The sequence below is a fragment of the Macrobrachium nipponense genome, chromosome 21, assembly GCF_015104395.2.
Source record: "Macrobrachium nipponense isolate FS-2020 chromosome 21, ASM1510439v2, whole genome shotgun sequence".
Taxonomy (NCBI): Eukaryota; Metazoa; Arthropoda; class Malacostraca; order Decapoda; family Palaemonidae; genus Macrobrachium; species Macrobrachium nipponense.
The window spans coordinates 83,148,750-83,166,932 of record NC_087212.1 but is presented as its reverse complement, the minus strand read 5'-3'; positions in this window follow the sequence as shown (position 1 = coordinate 83,166,932).

Sequence of the window (18,183 nt, the reverse complement as noted above, 5' to 3'; positions counted from 1 at the left end):
TTCCAGATAATTTTCCTAAGCACAAAATGAAATGGCCAGTTTCAGGCGGCCCTAAACTCAAACGACTTGAGTTTAACGGGTACGGCATCTGGACGGGACAATACGTTTCCTTGGAGATCCTTCTGTGTACGCCTCAGCCTACGCCAAGCAAAGATGTTGACGGCGATAACCAATATGGCCGTCACGCTGAACACGGCCAGCAGAATGTAGTAACGAAGATTTTCTCCACCTGCATAATTCGGTGACGCGTGGTTCATCTCAGCCAGTTGCGTCAATCGATGAGCCACCCGCACGTTGTATGGGAGAGGTAGTGATGGGATAATTGTAGACGCCCAAGTATAGTTCGCAAAATACGCCTTCTCACGTATTATCGTGTTGACCCCTCTGACGGTGTAGTTTGTAGATGTCCCCGTACAACCATCAGCTGCTACAAAGATTGGGGAATGGGCGGTGGTCCCATCCGGGCATACGACGTGGAAACCGGCTTTGTCGTAACGGATCCAGGAGCCATTATTCATTCTGTAATTGAATTTATTACTGTAAAAGGGATAAAGTTTCCCCAGACAACCTTCGCTTGCATGAGAGAGAGAGCCGTTTAGCACTATGCCTAACTCACATGAATCCGTTGATATAGGATAGAATTCAAAAGAGTCAGCTGTACAAATTTTATTATTCATGGCTTCTGAACAGTGAGTGAGTTTATCTAAGTCTTTAATGACTGTAAATGATTTACTATCAGAAGAAATCAGAACATGCCCCGTCAAATTGGATATTACTGGACTTGAGTTATTCGTCATGAAAGTAGGAAACGGTGCTTTTTTGTATGATTGCCAAGCATCGGAAGAATCAAAAGGTATAGTGATCATAATCCTGTAATTTTCAACGCTGACTGATATTAGGCTATAATAGAACTCTACTTTATGGGCGTCTAATAAAGGAATATAACCTAGTTTCTCCCGTCCGTTCTCCAAAGTTAACGTCAGATCTTTAATAGGCATGAGGTGTGGAGATAACACACCCTTTGTCGCTAACGTAATAGCTTCTACATAGTCTTTTGATTTCTCAATAAAATGCGATATTTTCACACGGATATGATCTATTTTCGAACTATAGTAAGCTAACGTAGCCAGCAAATGTTGAACTTCCATAATCTGATCGATATTATTTGAATGTTCGTTTACCAAACTCATTATTTGATTGATTGAAGATAACTGACTGCGAAGTTCAGACAAAGCTAATTCGGTTTTGTGTTGCAAAAACTCAATTCTTTTATTTTGATTATTCATCTTAAGGCGATTTGAAATTCCTAAGCCTAGATTCGCAACAGATCCCAAGATGTTTAGTCCAGCCAGAATAAGCGGGTTGCGGCGTTCGAGATTATTGTGCCGCACCGACCACATCAGCAAGTCACGAGCAAAAGCGAAGAGACTAATAGTTGGTGGCAGCTTTTGACGAAGAATAAGATTAACAAGACCCATATCAGCCGACCGAAGAACTACAATAACCAACTTCTACCTACAAAATCAATGCTAAACAGAGGAAACGGGATCTTCAATTAACGCAACATTTTATGAAGACGAAGATATGTCCTTCATCGAGAAGAATACAAGCATCAACATCGACGTTTGAGTGACTGTTGTCACATATCTCCGAGAATCGACACCGGACGAGAGCAGCATCGAACATCAACAGAAAGAAGAAAACACATAAAGAAAACAACGCGCGATCACTAGCAAGGACGCAAATAGTAGGCCAAGAGGAAGCAACGCGAGGAACGTGGCTGGGACGTCATCAATCTTGGACTTCTTCATGCAACGTGAGCCACAGAGGAGACCGTGACGTCATCACGACTTCCGACGCGAAGACGACAGGAAACTGTGACGTCATCCCATGTCAACAATCCTTCAGCATATAATCCAGAGCTAAGTACCATTTTATCTATTCAGGTTTTTCATCAGTGAAGTGTTGTTCATCAGGAGTCGATCGTCCAGTATCTGGGGGTGAGTTGTTCGCCATCTTAATCTTCCTTCATTACAGAATCAATCTTCAACTACGAGTTCTCGCCCGCAGATTATTTTTTTTTCTTCTCGTTGTTGCTAATCGTTTCTTGCAAGAATTCTCCGTATAATATTTTTATCAAATTATCTGTATTTCTGTATCTTTTGGGGGATTTTCCTATTACTTATAACACATTTATACAGTATATTGCATATGCGTTTACGTAGTTGTCGAGTGTACTCTTATAGATATTTTGATAGGACCGCAAGGAATAGAATTGATAAGAAAAAAATTGTAAAAAAAGGTGGGAACATAGGCAACTACTCCGGCTGGCAACCCGAATGTGGTGACTCTCGTGAGCGCGAGGTCAGCAATTGTCCCTTTTCAAGGTCGGGTCAATGGGTTCCTGCCTCAAAATGTTTAGGCATGGATCTCATCTATAGACGCTCATTTAAATGCAAAAAGCATCACTGACCCAGCTGTACAATTACAGGAAGCCAAAAGCTTCATAGACTTTGCTAAAGGAGATGCAAGTGCATATCTAAGGGGTGTTTCTTTCCAAGAGGCGACTACATGGGACGAGTTCAAAATCAGATCACGTGCCGTGTATGGGGGTGAAGAGGCTTTAGATGTAGTATTGGCATTGAGAAATATCCTTAACCAAGCCTCCATGACTCAGCTTAATGTTGTCGAGCGGACGGCGCTAATTGCCGACCGGCTAAATGAATATCAAGTTAGTTTAACGGGTGGGTTACGAATGCCAGAATCGCCGTGAAAGATTTTATCCGTCTAATTTACCTCACGAGCATTACCGCAATGTTGCCTGAAGCTTTAGTGCGGTGTTTTGACAAAAAATTGCAGCCCAGCAGTACGGAATTAGATGTGTATAAACAAATCAAAAAACACATGTTTAAATGTACCGACCTAGATCCTTCGCTCATTCAAGTTTTTGCAAAAAATGAGAATAAGCCACAACAAGTAAACGTGATACATAAAATAATCAAGTTGCAGGGATGGTTTGTTATAACTGTAAACGACCAGGTCACATGATTTCAGACTGTTGGATGCGTTTTTGTTCAATACATAATAGTTCCACTCATTCATATAATCGTTGCTACTCGCGGAATCAACAGCAGAATCCTACAAACACGCAACCAGTTGCCAGTGCAAATAAAAAGAAGGGTCCTCAGTACTATAAAAAGAAACAAGCAAACGGCAATGCTGCTCAACAGCAGAAACAAACAAATCGTGCTTCAGGTACCTCTGTTCCTGGGCCGTCTAGCCAGAACTTGCAAGGGCAAGCGAATTTTCAAGGTGTGCTAAACAAAGCAAATACCACGTAGTTCGCTCCAAGGGGGGAGAGGACGATGTTGGGTCATCAATATCAACATCTTTTGTATCAAATAATCAGTTTAATCATTTATCAGATCATTGTGAGGCAATCGATTTTCCTATGAAACACACGGCCGAATCCAAAAAATCTGTGCAGGTTCCCGTAGATTTGCAACAAATTCATGCAATTATTAGTCAAGACGAGTTACGACCAACCTTACATGCAGTAAATTTGGACCATAAGTCATTCACTTTGTTCTTTGATTCTGGTAGTCCACGTAATATCATGGATTTAAGGACTCATCATTTACTCTTTTCAAACTTCCCTATAGAGAAGTCCGGAATAAGACTCTCAGGCATAGGAAATAATGAATTAAATGTGGAAGGAGTAACTCATGTTCAGTACAAGGTCGGTAAGCGCACATTTTCCGATACCTTTATCGTTGTACAAAACATTAATATGTATCCCGCAGTAATTATTGAATACCCATCTATGGGCACTCAAAATATTACCTTAGCACCTGCAAAACACGGCGTGTATATCAAAGGAAAATTCTATAAGTCTTCTAATACCCTAAAATCAGTTTTAGTTTAGATAATAAAGAGACAGACAGAGTAGTCACTTATATTGAAGAACCAATCACTTGTCTCATGAACAAAGAAATAATACATGCGACCCAACAGAACTCTCGCTCGCCCGTAATATCAGCTTGCACGCAAACTCTCGAGCCGAACGTAACTTCGAACATATTAGTGCGTGTAAAGAAAACTTGCCAGGATCTGAAATGTTAATCCTTTCCGAAACTCTGAAAAACACACGGATTATCCGTCACACAAGCCATTTATACAGTCGGCTCACAACAACAATGTCACATCGAAGTCTGTAATCATTTGAATACCACTTTAGTAATCCACAAAAATCAACATATCTTGGATGCGGAAGTTTATAAACATCGCATTCTTACCGTAGCTGAGATAAATCATGCTCAATCAGTTGCGGATGAATCCCTTTTGCAATCTATAAAGAACAAAATCAATAAGGACATTCAAGAAGAAGAAATTCAGCAGAAATTTTTGAATCTTTTAACTGAATATCATGATGTTTTTTTCACTACGGATGGAACCTTAGGAAAAACGGATGTCATCGAGCATCAAATAAGGCTCAAGGACAAACAGAAAGTAATCTATGTACCTTCGTACCGACTGCCTATGAAATTTCAGAATGAGATAACTGAGGAAGTAGGTAAAATGCTAAAAGAAGGAGTCATTAGGAAATCAAACAGCCCTTATAATTTTCCGTTAGTAGCAGTACCGAAAAAAGATCGAACTTGGCGGATATGCGTCGATTTTCGTCGCTAAAATGAAGAAACAATCCCTGACCGATTCCCAGTACCATGTACTGACGATATTCTATCTCTACTAGGTCAGAACAAATATTTCACCAGCTTGGACCTACTAAAAGGCTTTCATCAGATTCCGTTGGAAGAAGAGAGTATCCCATACACTGCCTTCAGCACAGCCAGGGCACATTATGAATTTTTGCGTATGCCTTTTGGTTTACGTTGTGCTCCCATAACTTTTACTAGAATGATAAACATTGTGTTTGGAGACTTGTTAGGAGATATCCTACATGCCTACATGGACGACCTAGTAATCTTTTCCAATACCTTAGAAGAACATCTACGTAAATTAGAGTTAGTGCTACAAAGACTAAGGCAGCATAATTTAAGGGTAAAGATAAGTAAGAGTGAATTTTTTAAAACAGAACTAGTCTATTTAGGTTTCACGGTGTCTAGTGAAGGTCTTAAAGTAGTCCATGATAAGGTATCGGCTATCCGTAACTTTCCGATACCTACTAACGTCAAGGGAATACAGCAATTTTTAGGCTGTAGCGGATATTATAGGAGGTTCATTAGGAACTACTCCATCATAGCCGCTCCCCTAACCGATCTTATACAAAAGGGCGTAGATTTCATATGGTCTGAAAATCATCAACAGGCGTTCGATAAATTGAAAGATGAACTGTGTAGTTCTCGTATCTTGAAATTTCCTGACTTCGGTAAGGAATTCTTCATAGCAACAGACGCCTCAGACCTAGGAGTAGGTGGGGTATTGCTTCAACAATATGATAAACAGTTTTTCCCTATAGCTTTTTATTCACGTAAACTGAGACCTTCCGAAAGTAAATATGCACTAATAGACAAGGAAGGGCTCGCTATTGTTAATTCACTCGTGCATTTTAAATTTATAATATAACGGTTATCCCGTCAAGGTTCTCACTGATCATAAGCAATAACCGACTTCTTTAAAGGCTTTAGTCACAGCCCTAAGCGAACTCGGTGGCACATGATCATCCAGGACTTTGGCGCGAGGATCGGGTATTTACCTGGGAAAGCAAATATCATTGCTGACGCATTATCACGCAACCCCTCTTCATCTTGTACCGAGCCATTAGCTGAATTAATAGATATCTCAACCTCCACGCCCATTGTTAAAACTATATCTGAACAGGAAGATCTGGGCTGGAGTGCTGAACTATTACAGACGGAACAAAGAAAAGATCCGCAAATAGAAAAAATCATCATTGCGTTAAACAGAAATCCGAAGGAAAAGGAATATATAAAGTATAAGCAGCAGAATTATATCATCAAAGGTAATATCCTGTGTAGATCCGTGACGAGGAAAACCCGCAACACACCACAGTTGAATTACAACCAGGTGGTGGTACCTATCTCACTCATACCCACTGTCTTAAAATGGTTGCATGAAAATCCACTGCATGGACACCCGGGTTATTCCCTAATGTCACAGAAAGCCAAATCCTTATTTTATTGGCATACGATGCTTACAGATATAAAAAAGCACATAGCAAATTGTCGCACTTGTCAAGAATACAAAGGGCACACAAAGACACCTGTCAGCCTAGGGGCTTACCCCGTGCCAAATCAACCCTTTGAAAGAGTACACTTAGGCTTATTAACAGGATTTTACGAGTCAGACAGAGGAAATAAGCACCTCCTAGTAATCATAGATGCTTTGACTCGATATACAGAACTGATAGCGCTTAAACAAAAACCGCAGTCGAGTGCGCTAGAAAGTTTTACGAGTGCTACATTTGTAAACATGGAATTCCACACACCATTATATCAGACTCGGGCGGGGAGTTCAATAATCATTTCCTTAACTCCTTGTGCGAATTCCTTTGCATAAAGAAAATCAATATCATGATCTATCACCCAGAGTCTAATGGGCTAGTGGAAAGGGCAAATCGTAAGGTTTTAAACATTTTAAGGGTCACCTTAGGGGGGGCAGACCCCAACTGGGACATTGCCATACCTGCGGTACTAAGCACACTTAATCACTCGTATCATGTGTCTATTAAAATGACACCGCACGAGGCACTGTACGGTATCCCAGCTAGAACACCTTTCCATGTATTAACGCCTACAACTAATTTAACAAATCCTCTAAAGGATGTTATGGATGCAAGCATAAGTCGATATAATATACTTCGTAAGAATCTAGAAGAAGCACAAATCATAATGAAAAGACATCATGATAAAATAGCTAAGCCAACTAGAACATATGCCGTGGGCGATCAGGTATACATACAAGTATACGTACGTAAAGGTTTAAATTATAAACTGACACCTAAGTTTGAAGGCCCGTTTAACATTTTAGAAATATTAACGGCCAATAGATTTAGGGTTCAAAATGTATCCAAACCCACTGATGTGAGAATAGTTCCATTGGCACATATCAGTATCTAAAGAAAGGTAGATGGAGTGAGGGAAAAAATGGTTGTATTTATGAAACTTGTATAATAATTTTATATATATATATATATATATATATATATATATATATATATATATAATATATATATATATATATATATAATATATATATATATATATATATATATATATATATATATATATATATATATATATATATATATATATATATATATATATATAATATATAATATATATATATATATATATATATATATATATATCAATCATATTTGTATGTAAACCTATTCTTTTACACGAGTTATTACTATATTTTACTCATTGCAGGTTTCAAAAATGAATCTGTTATTGTTAGGAGTGATATTGTGTGTTCAGACATCTTTGTTGTATGGAAAGAGCGCTAGGACGAAAGAAATTTAATCATGGCTCGATTATCGAGAGAACAGACGACATTTTTATAGTGTCAAGTAATATAGTCATAGAAGTGGATATGCAGGCCATATTTTTGCCTGAAGATGACGTCCTTAACTTAAAGAATGACCTGATGAGGTTTGCCATTTCGCTTAAGGAAATGCACCAACGTAATTTCATGCTAACTCAGGGATTTCGCTAGCTCAAACCCTAAGCGTCGCGGAAATGTTGTCTTATGACATACAAAATAAAACCGCTTTTGCGAAAGACTGTTTGTTTTTCCTTACGACTGTCATTCGTAAGTATTTCTGGTTCCTTCCGTCTCCTATGTGATATCTTAGTAGAGTGGTTCTTCTTAAACTAAAGGAGATGATTCAAACGGATAAGTTGAAAAAGGTATAACAACTTTATTCTGTAACTCCATAATAAGAGAGACAGTTCGGTCGGGAGACCGATATGTTTGATCGCTGGAAATGAACTGAACTCTTAGAGCATCACGTCGATAGCGAAACATTAGCTATCTCAGCGATTCATATAAAAACATACGTAGTCCGCCGGCTCGGAAGTTACAAGTTTCCGGCGTAGGTTAACAGGTCAACCGCTTCCCATGGAAGTTGTTATGCAAAGTTATCAGTAATGCAAAATGATGACATTTCTAAACAAACTTAAACCAGGCTACTGCAGACATTGCATAGCGTGATCTAGATTTGCATTGGTCACGTAGGACCCTCCTAATGCCAATGACCTCAGGTCATGGGTTTTTATTTACAGATTATGTAATTCTAAAATGTATTTATTACATATATAAATCCTGTATGTTCATGTTAATGCGTAACCAGCCTTAATTCCTTTGGAGAATGCAGATAGGTGTCCACGGAGTCACTGGATACCACCAGTACACTACATCAAGGGAGTTACTGAAACCGGGTCAGACCAATAAACAGTAGACATCTCCTGAAGGAAAATATAAAGGTCGACACCTTACCTGGTGTTAGCCTCCCTAGGTGACTCCTCACGAGCCTCGACAGCCCAGACGTGCGAAGCAGCACAAAGACCCTCAGTACGCCGGGGCATGGTAGAAGCCTCTCCTACAGAGCTGGGATCCAGCGCCAGCTCTGTCTACCCCTGGACCCCTGCGACGAGGGAAAAAAGCAAGGGGTGCAGGTCGCAAGTAACACAAGTCCTTGTGAGACTAAGAGATGAAAGCAGTGACCAATACATACGCCGCAGGTGGCTCTTCATACACCGGCGCGGATCAAAACTCGAGGAAAATAAAGAAATAAAACTTCCAAAACAACGTAGCGTTGTTTAAAATAAAATATTCCGTGGTGGCTGCTGCACTTACTCCTTCTGGGAATACGGCCCGAACTGTCCTGGGAAGGCGACGTGCCTTTCGAGAGCAACACTCGCACTGTCACTCACACTTCAATGAAAGTAAACAATAACAAAAAGCGTTAATAGGGTTGTTCGATAATCAGCTACTAGAGGAAGAAGCAACAGCAACACTTTCAAAATATTTAACGTAATACACAACAAAGAATGTACATTAATACTTAACAATAAAAAGGAAATAAAATATTAAACTCGACCGAGGCTGATTTGAAATTACAAATGAAATTATCAACACTTATGTGACACCCAGAGTTAATACTTAGTGGAGCTACATGACTAAATCTAGTGGAGTGGGATGTTGTCCCCTTAAATATATGCGATCTAAACCTAATATACAAATGTGATATTTAAAAGTATGGTCAGACAAAGTCCATCCGAATACAGGTAACAGGTCTGCAGGCACGAAGTAGTTTAATTGTAAAGACAGCTTTGAAAGACCTTCCGAATGTCCAAACAGTCTTGTCTGGTTAATTCTCAAACCCATACCATTGGACATTACTTTAATAGAAATTCAAATGCCTAAGCACTTATCTATAATTTTATCCAACTAAAAAGGTCTCAAAGAAAAAAAAAGTGAAGAATGAACACTGAGTTGCTATTCAATTACTAAGTATGTAATTATTCTACCTATCCTACTCAGGAAATTTGAAGTTATTTATTTTGTTAAGCCATAGAAGCAGAACAATATCTTTATGTTAAAACCACTCGAAACCACACATGTATTAAATGATTGATTGAAGATGGGGTTATTGAGGGAGGGGGAAGGTTGGGGGCCGGGGCGCCTGTCTTAGGATTCTGTAGATTTCTAGTATAGGCAATCCCTAGCACTACTGTTCCTGTCATCCACTATAGTATTTCTAAAATGACCAGATAACTCTGGCGGGGCTGTGTGGGTCCTTCCACGTGTGTTTAATCTCTGTATATATGCCAATTTTATAACAACAGAAGAGAGATAAAAACATTTCTCCCATTACAGATATCAAATATCATCTTTTCCATTAGGCAGAATTCTAAATCAATCACATAGGTTCACGATTGATAACGTTTTTTATGCAATAATAAGAAACGGAGTCAGATTTTCTATCAACATGGCATCACTTTTTGGTGCTGTTGCCAGTATTTCAAAACAGTTCCACATGCATTTGAATCCATGGATAAGCCGCTTAGATTCTCTCCAGGAGCCACTTTCGGGGGTCACTGTACATGGCTGGAGGCAGTTCTCCTTTCTACAAATATCTTGATTTCTTAATATCGTAGGTATAGAATAAATTACTGAGCAAGGAAATGAAATAAAGCATAACAGAGTGAGTTTGACGAGTGAGAAAATTAACAATCGTATACAGACAAAATAATAGATAGGAAATAATGACTGAATACTGCTTGAATACGATATGGCAAAGTTTTGGCCTGACTGTAGTATGGAATGACTTTTATGCCGACTTACAAGTCATTCCTGGTCATATCACAGCCTTGGGTAGACATCAACTTCACATCTGAGAAAAGGCAATCGTATACAAAATAAATAGGTATTTCTTAGAGGAAAAGGTGAATGGAGTGCCTATGTTATCCCATAAAAAGCTCTCGCTCGGACTGATGTAAGATGCAGAAGAGAGAGAAATCGACAACAGGGGCGAATAGGAAGAAGATTAACGTACCTTAGAATGAAAAGCCCCTAAAATCTTATAATTATAGTCTCGTGGTTTGTCTCAAAAACATGCAAAGGTCTGTCACTGTAATGGTAAGCGCTTCATAGCAACGAATGATAAGATAAAGGAAAGGAAAACGCATCTTCTTCGAGAAGTTCTGCAGCACGGAGGCGATTTTTTATGCAATATTTCTTCGAGATTCTTCTAAATTGTTCCCGTCATCTCGGGAGTCTGTGACGCTCGCTGGTAGCCCCGCCCCCAGATTGCCTTATAAATATGACTGACGAAGTAGGAGAGATCAGATCATCAGTAAGAGTCACAGATCAGATCATCAGCAGCAGAGATCAGATCATCAGAGAGAGATGAGAGAAAAAAGAACAGACGAAGGATCAGAGAGGAAAAGGCGCTCGAGAGTTTGGTCGAATTCTGGTCAAGCCGTCGTCAGGAGTGGACAATCGAGTTTTTTCGACGTTGAGCAAGCCTTGAGAGAAGAAACTTTCTACAAGAGGTTTCGAGGAGTTCCTCCCCTTCGAGTATCAAGAATAGACATTGCTTTCCACAGTACGGAGTCAAGAAGATGACTAAAGTTCCACCGTAATTTTAATGAAGCCATCGCTTCGAGTCGCAAAACTGGCCAGCAAGTACTTTTATTACCCCACTGTTTCCCCAGTTCACGCATTGTAAGATTTTACTTTTGTTATGTAAATAGGAGACACCATTCTGCATTTATCGTTGTTAGTAAGCTTGTAAATACACCTTTGTTCTGTTAGTTTCTTTCTATATTCGTATCCCCAGTTTCAACTGTTGGTGTTGAATTCTTTTTGTTTATTTTCATATCGAACCTGAAGCGGACCTCTCAGGGTCCGTACCAGTCACACACTGGTCAGTTGTTGTTTATGTAAAATTGGCAACAGGGCAGATCTTTAAATACCATGCCAGAGAGCTCTCATCGTGGTGGCAAGACTATAGCTATCTTTTAAACATTAATGTTAAAAAAAGCTGAGGTTAGGGGATCACTTGCCTCTTTTCGATACATAATATCTGGGGTTTATTTCACTGAAACATGAGACTCAAGACCTATGATAAGGATTTCCATATAACTGCTATTGGCCCCATAGTAAAAAAGAAGAATAAAATATTCTCTACACTCTGGGAACCTACCTTTAAGACATGACATTTTGTAATGACCGAGGCTTGCCCTTATTGAGGATTCTTTCAATTTTATTTTCTTGATGGCTCATCTTTACTGTTAATTTCATGAAATCGGCAATAGAAATTTATTTTTAAGATTAAGTGAAAAAAAATGATCGCCTCTACTCTACTACTTTCATTTTCGTGTAAAAAAATATATACAACTTCAAAATAAAAACTTATAATGACAAAAGAATTCGTTTTCCAATATATATTTTGAATGTTTCCTACCAATATCACTCGTAGGCAACTGGACGACTCGCAGTCTTGGATTTTTTTTTTACACTGACTGTGATCGAGAGAGGGCCATTATAATGATCAATTGCCACTTGGTGACTTAAGTTGTCTTGTGCTTCGTAGACCTGAGTCGTGGCCAGCAAAATCAATTTCCCATGATGGGAATTCACTTTTGGGTAGATAGCTCCATGAGTATGCATATTGTCCCAGCACCAGGCCTAATGGCCTAAATTCCATAGATCTGTCATATCATGGTAAACTTCTATCATGTGTAGATCTGTTTTAAAAATACACTTCTGATCAAATATTCAAAGTTTCTGCTGATTACCGTTGTGAAAGTAAGTTATTTGAATGTCTCGTCTCATCTCGAATTCATTGATTAGTCACCTTTTCTTTGCAACTATTCTGTAGTATTATGATATGCTTGAATTTTATCTATTAGTTTGATTAATGTTTTGATTAAGTGTAATGTCGTGGGACGATCATATAGTGAATGGCTAGGCATAGTTATGATTGCAGAAATACCAAATGCAGATCACATATTGCCAGTATCTGCCAGTAGAGCTTCCTCTCTCTCTCTCTCTCTCTTCTTCTCTCTCTTCTCTCTCTCTCTCTCTCTCTCTCTCTCTCTCTCTCTCTCTCTCTCTCTCTCTCTCTCTCTCTCTCTCTCTCTCTCTTTACGCTGAAATTTTTGTTCAGGAAGTAGTAAGGAGGTTTTGTATTACTTATCTCCTGGATTGATTGATTATGAAATTTGGGTCTTGAAAACCAAGCTCCGGAATATTCAGCGCCGTAATGAAGATGAAATATATAAATTAATATGATTAATAATGAACAAGTGAATGATAATATCATACTAATTAAATTCAATGTTCAAATATGAACGTCAAAAAATTAAGAATGATGATACGTAAAACCAATAGAAAATAAATAATTATCAAACTATCATATTTAAAAAATAAATTTTAAACATTTTATAGAATAATTATGAACTTGAATCAAAAGGTTACTACAGACTCGTCAACTACCCAAGTCTAAACCAAAAAAAAAAATTTCTGCAATGTTTCCTTGTTTGCCCTCTAGTCTATTGTCAAGCAGTGTGTTGCATTTTTCATTATCCGTTAGACCTGTAATATTATTTCTTATTTATGATACTAAAAGGGTAATTCAAAATAGCCTCTTTTGTAAAGTTCTATGGATTATGAACTTGGATGAATGACAACTAAACCTGTTTCAGTCAATTTTGCCATGAATCGTCTTTGAATTAAATACTATTCAGTAGTGCGAGATATATTACTCCTTATCTCTTGTCTGTAGATATCATCATAAACAATGATTTCTTGACCTTCACCCTGCAAACAAATTTCCAGTTAATCCTCAACTGCTTAGGCTCGAACTTCTTGAGACCCTATGTAATGCCACCCCCCTCCCCCTGTGTACAGACAGCATGTTTCAGGTAGAAGAAAATAAATGTTACAATCAAATTATCTGTATGTATTTGCATAAATTACACTTCCATGTTGGGAAAAAGACACAAAACCCCCAAAATAATGCATCTTAAACCAAGGAATTTATTCCTTATTATTTATCAAATGGTTCCCACCAAAAATGATTGACTGTTATTAAGCAACTTAAGGAGTTGCTGACTTGGATTTTTCCGCCGTATAAATCAAGAGATTTCCAATACCATGTTTCCGTCAACCATAGTATCCCTTGAACTTATACATACAACGTCGCACTCCTATTGATATATGGGGTTGATACCAAATTCAGGACATATCACATCACTTGTTTCTAATATTACCTCATTTTTTTCATCAAGGTAACTAGGTTCCTAGAGCCTAATCTAATGCCAATATATCTTCTGTCCATTTTACTCAGATTTAGGCAAGTATAGTTTTCAAGTATAAACATATCACCGCTGACAGAAAAAAAAATCTTTAGCCATCAACAAAGAATCAACGACCTAATAAGACTTATCACGCAAACATTATTATGCAAAACTATATAACTTATCAAAATGAATTCTTATCGGCTTTCTTAAGAAATGAAGGCAAATAGGTGTAACATTGATAAGCCATTACATCACATATAACTCAGACCTCTCACATTTATATGCCATCACTAGGCATAGGTCATGACACTATCGGTGCACATTCAAAATCTCATGGCTATGAAGTCAGCATTGTAACTGTAGGGTAACTTTAACTGGTTGTTCAGGAGGCAATTTCGTTTGAGCTTTTCATATGACACGTGGCTCGACATATAATCTTGTAGGTCTCTTAAGGCTGTAATTGGTAAACGTTGTAGGAAATTCACCAAGAAATTTTATAAGTTAATCAATTTCCTTCCATGTTATTCATGAATAAGGTAAGAATGAGTATGCATATTTTCGTTAGGAGCCGAGATATCCTATATGATTTATCATTATTATATGGAATTATCCATATTTGAATTCGTTGTATAACAAAACCTCCTGCATGCTCTCTATGAACACACTGAAACTGAATCATAATAACTGACAAATGATATTTCTGGTGGTCTGTGAGCTCAAGCTGTCAAGAATTGGGACAAAGCAATTCATGAATTGCTCTTAATTAACTTTGCCTGTTAATTTAACGCTAGTGTCAAATAACTTACTCTATTATATATTTGTAGTTCATTCCTTTGTTAATGTATCCATATTATCAGAACCCCATTATATATAGCAATTTATGTAAAACACAAAAACGTAAAGTAAGAAACATGGCATATAAATTGCTCCAGCCAATCGCGACTGTTTTTACAATATGAAGACGCATTCACGTTGGGAAAGGTAAACAAAGCCCTGCAGTGTTACCATAGTATTGTTTTACAACTACTACTGGGTGAAGGTAGGTGTCTCGAAATACTAGCAGGGAACTGTACAACCCACCCAATTCCCACCCACAACCAACCAACAACCCTCACTCACAGAGGGAGAGAAAGAGAGAGAGAGAGAGAGATAGAGATTCAATTTACCTTGAAGTCTTAATTGCTTCAAAAGTCTCTTTATGAACCCTCTCGGAATTACCTTGTCAAATCCAAGTCAGTTCAGTGTGAAAATCTTTATATATAATATTCATGTTTTCTACTTTATTGACACGATGGGGGTTATAATCATATATATTGAAATAGAGAGGAGTAAATGCTGAATAAAACGGCATATAAAAAACATAAAATCCCTTGTAAACACAAGAAAAAAGGGGAAAGTAATAATTAAATATACATATTTTTCATTCCGAGAAGTTATTTATTGTTATCAGAAGTCCTCATATATATCAGGTACAAAGGGACAAGTAGATTCTATACATATGTAGTTGATATGTATATTGATTATGAATACATCATTAAGTATTACAGTAACGTTACTTCATAAAGTGTAAAGGTTGACATTTTGAACCTAGAAGCTTATCAATTCCCAGTACACTACGCATGTCGGAAGCGAGTGTTCTGGGCTTCGGGAGACGTGACAACCGTACGTGGCTCAGCCAATGAGAACATGGCGGTCTCTGGCTCTGCGTTCTGATTGGCTGATGGGAACGCCTATCCAGAGTGACAGGTTGTAAACAATCTCGATAATGTTATCTGCTGCCACCACCGGTCATATTCTCTCTCGCGCATCTTCAATCTGTCGTCAGTGATATTATTGTTTCTACTATTATAGGCTACGGGTCTATGATCTATGCAACATTTACAGTGATGCAAATGAGGTTAATGATGATGATAGTGAAAGGAAAAGAGAAATGATGGTGATGATAGTGAGTTCTCTGTTCCTGATCTTCTAACGGATAAAATTGAGCTGATATATTCTGAAACTTCTATTTTTTTTTCTTTTATAATGAAAAAAATTGAGGCCAAAGAGCCGGCACTAGATTCACAGTGGTTCCCAAACTTTTTCTGGATACTTGTCCATGGCCCACCGCCCACCTGTAGGAGTCCTCCACTGGCAGCCTACCCACTCAATTCCTTTGGTTTTATGCATACATAGCCTCAGATTATGGCCCCCTGCATTCTGCTACATGGCCCCCAGTTTGGGAACCAATGCACTAGAACCCCTGACGATGTCATCATTCAGGGCTGAAAGGGAAACTGACAGGAATAGAAAAGTTTGAAAGGCATGACAGGACAGATAAAAAGGTTTGAAAGGCCCAACAGGAGGAAGATGATACGGAGACAGCGAGAAGAAAAAGTATGGATGGACAGACAAAGTCATCTCGATAGTTTTCTTTTAGAGAAAACTGAAGACGGTCTTCGAAGTAAAGAGCTTTCAATTTACTAAGTAATTCTACAGGAATATAAAGACTTAGATTTTTATACATAACCCCATGCTGCAAAGGAATATGAATTAAAAACAAAAGAATGTGTTAAAGGTAATGTGAAGTTTGTATTCAGAACCACTCGCCCATGAAGGTTACAGAAAGCAAATCTGTGCATAAACCGCACACATACAGAGAAAGAGAGAACACTCCTTGATAACGATATCCTCCCTCAAGCCCACGTTGGAATTCTGCCCTTATTCATGAGGCCAGAAGGTCTAGAATGTTGTGTTCTGTCCTATCACTTCCCCTGAAGCACTGCTATTGTCTTAATTAAACAAATACCGTCTAATAGTTATTGATAGATAATACAACATAGCTAATTTAACTTATGCAACATTATTATAGAAGGTTTATGAAGGAAATTTTCTTGACTTATAATTCTCTGTAATGATAAGAATGATTTTTTCAGTATCAGTTACATCTAACCAAATACTTTAAAGGTAAGAAGCCATAAGAATTATTTAGAATAATTGGCTGATAGACTAACATCAGTGATATCTGCATGAATCAAAAAAATATTTAACATCATGAATCAAAAAAATATTTAACATTAACTGCGTATTTTCAGGAAAGATCAATTCTCTCTCTCTCTCTCTCTCTCTCTCTCTCTCTCTCTCTCTCTCTCTCTCTCTTCTCTCTCTCTCCGTCACAAACCAGCCTGGTGGTGAGATCCTATACCCGTGTTTTATCAGGAGGAATCTTCAAAGTTTGTGTTTGTTTTCACAGAAAAAAGTTATATTTAAACCAATTATTCGCTGTTGACCATTTCTTATCAGCAAAGCTTTCCATTTGTTCTCCAAACTCAGCTTTAGGGCAAAATGACTCAGTTGTTTATGGCAATTAAACACTTGTCCTTTATTCAGTGTTAATTCTAATAGGTCTTAGATGTGTGGCTGTTTAGACTCACCAGTCATTTGTTTTTCCGTTTCTCTTTTAAAACTCCATCATTTCCTTATCCAGTCGTACATGTCAACGCTGTGTGAGATAAATACACATTGTTTTAATCTCCATTGATAAGAAATGTAATAAGGGCAATGGTTTTGTTATTAAATTTCTCACTTCTCGCCATGACTGGGTGAGGGGGAAGGAGGAGGAGGAGGCATTCTCCTCCTCCCCCTCCTGGCCTTCGGCTAGGGAGGCCAAATTCCCTCTCTCGGGAGGAAATCGCTATCTCCCCCGCAACGCCCACCCCTCCATCCCCAACTCTCTCTCTCTCTCTCTCTCTCTCTCTCTCTCTCTCTCTCCGCTCAGCAACATATGGTTTCATGTTAGTATAAGAGTAAAGAAAGTCCTCTAAATGTGTTCACAAGGCTTCGAAAACATATATTACGTATATATCAAATGCCCTTATTTATCTTCTTAGTAACTGGTGTGCTCAGTCCGAGTGACCAAAGCAGTCAATCTGTCAGGGCAAAGAAGAGCCTTTGAAATGATTTGTTATTCAAATGAATACGGGAATGTTGACAGCTAGCTTCAGATGGTGACACTCAAAGAGGAACGAGAGAGAGAAAGAAAGAGAGAGAGAGAGAGAGAGAGAGAGAGAGAGAGAGAGAGAGAGAGAGAGAGAGAGAGGGACAGGTAAGTCGATATATATACCGGATGTTTCAAAATTAGAGACCCCCTCCACAGAACAAATGGAAAGTTATGACGTTTTCTGCTACAGCCTATCTCCAAGTACATTATCTTAAGTTTCTATTGAGCTGTTTTTCATTTTACATTTCTTGTATTTTCAGATTGAGTGACGGAGTTAGATATACCCATGGCTAGCGACTCGGAGGAAATCAGATGGATTGACCGAATCCGGGCTTGAACCTTCAGAGAGGTCAGGGATGCTGGTTCATCCTTCATTTCACATTGCTGGATAGCTAAATACATTAA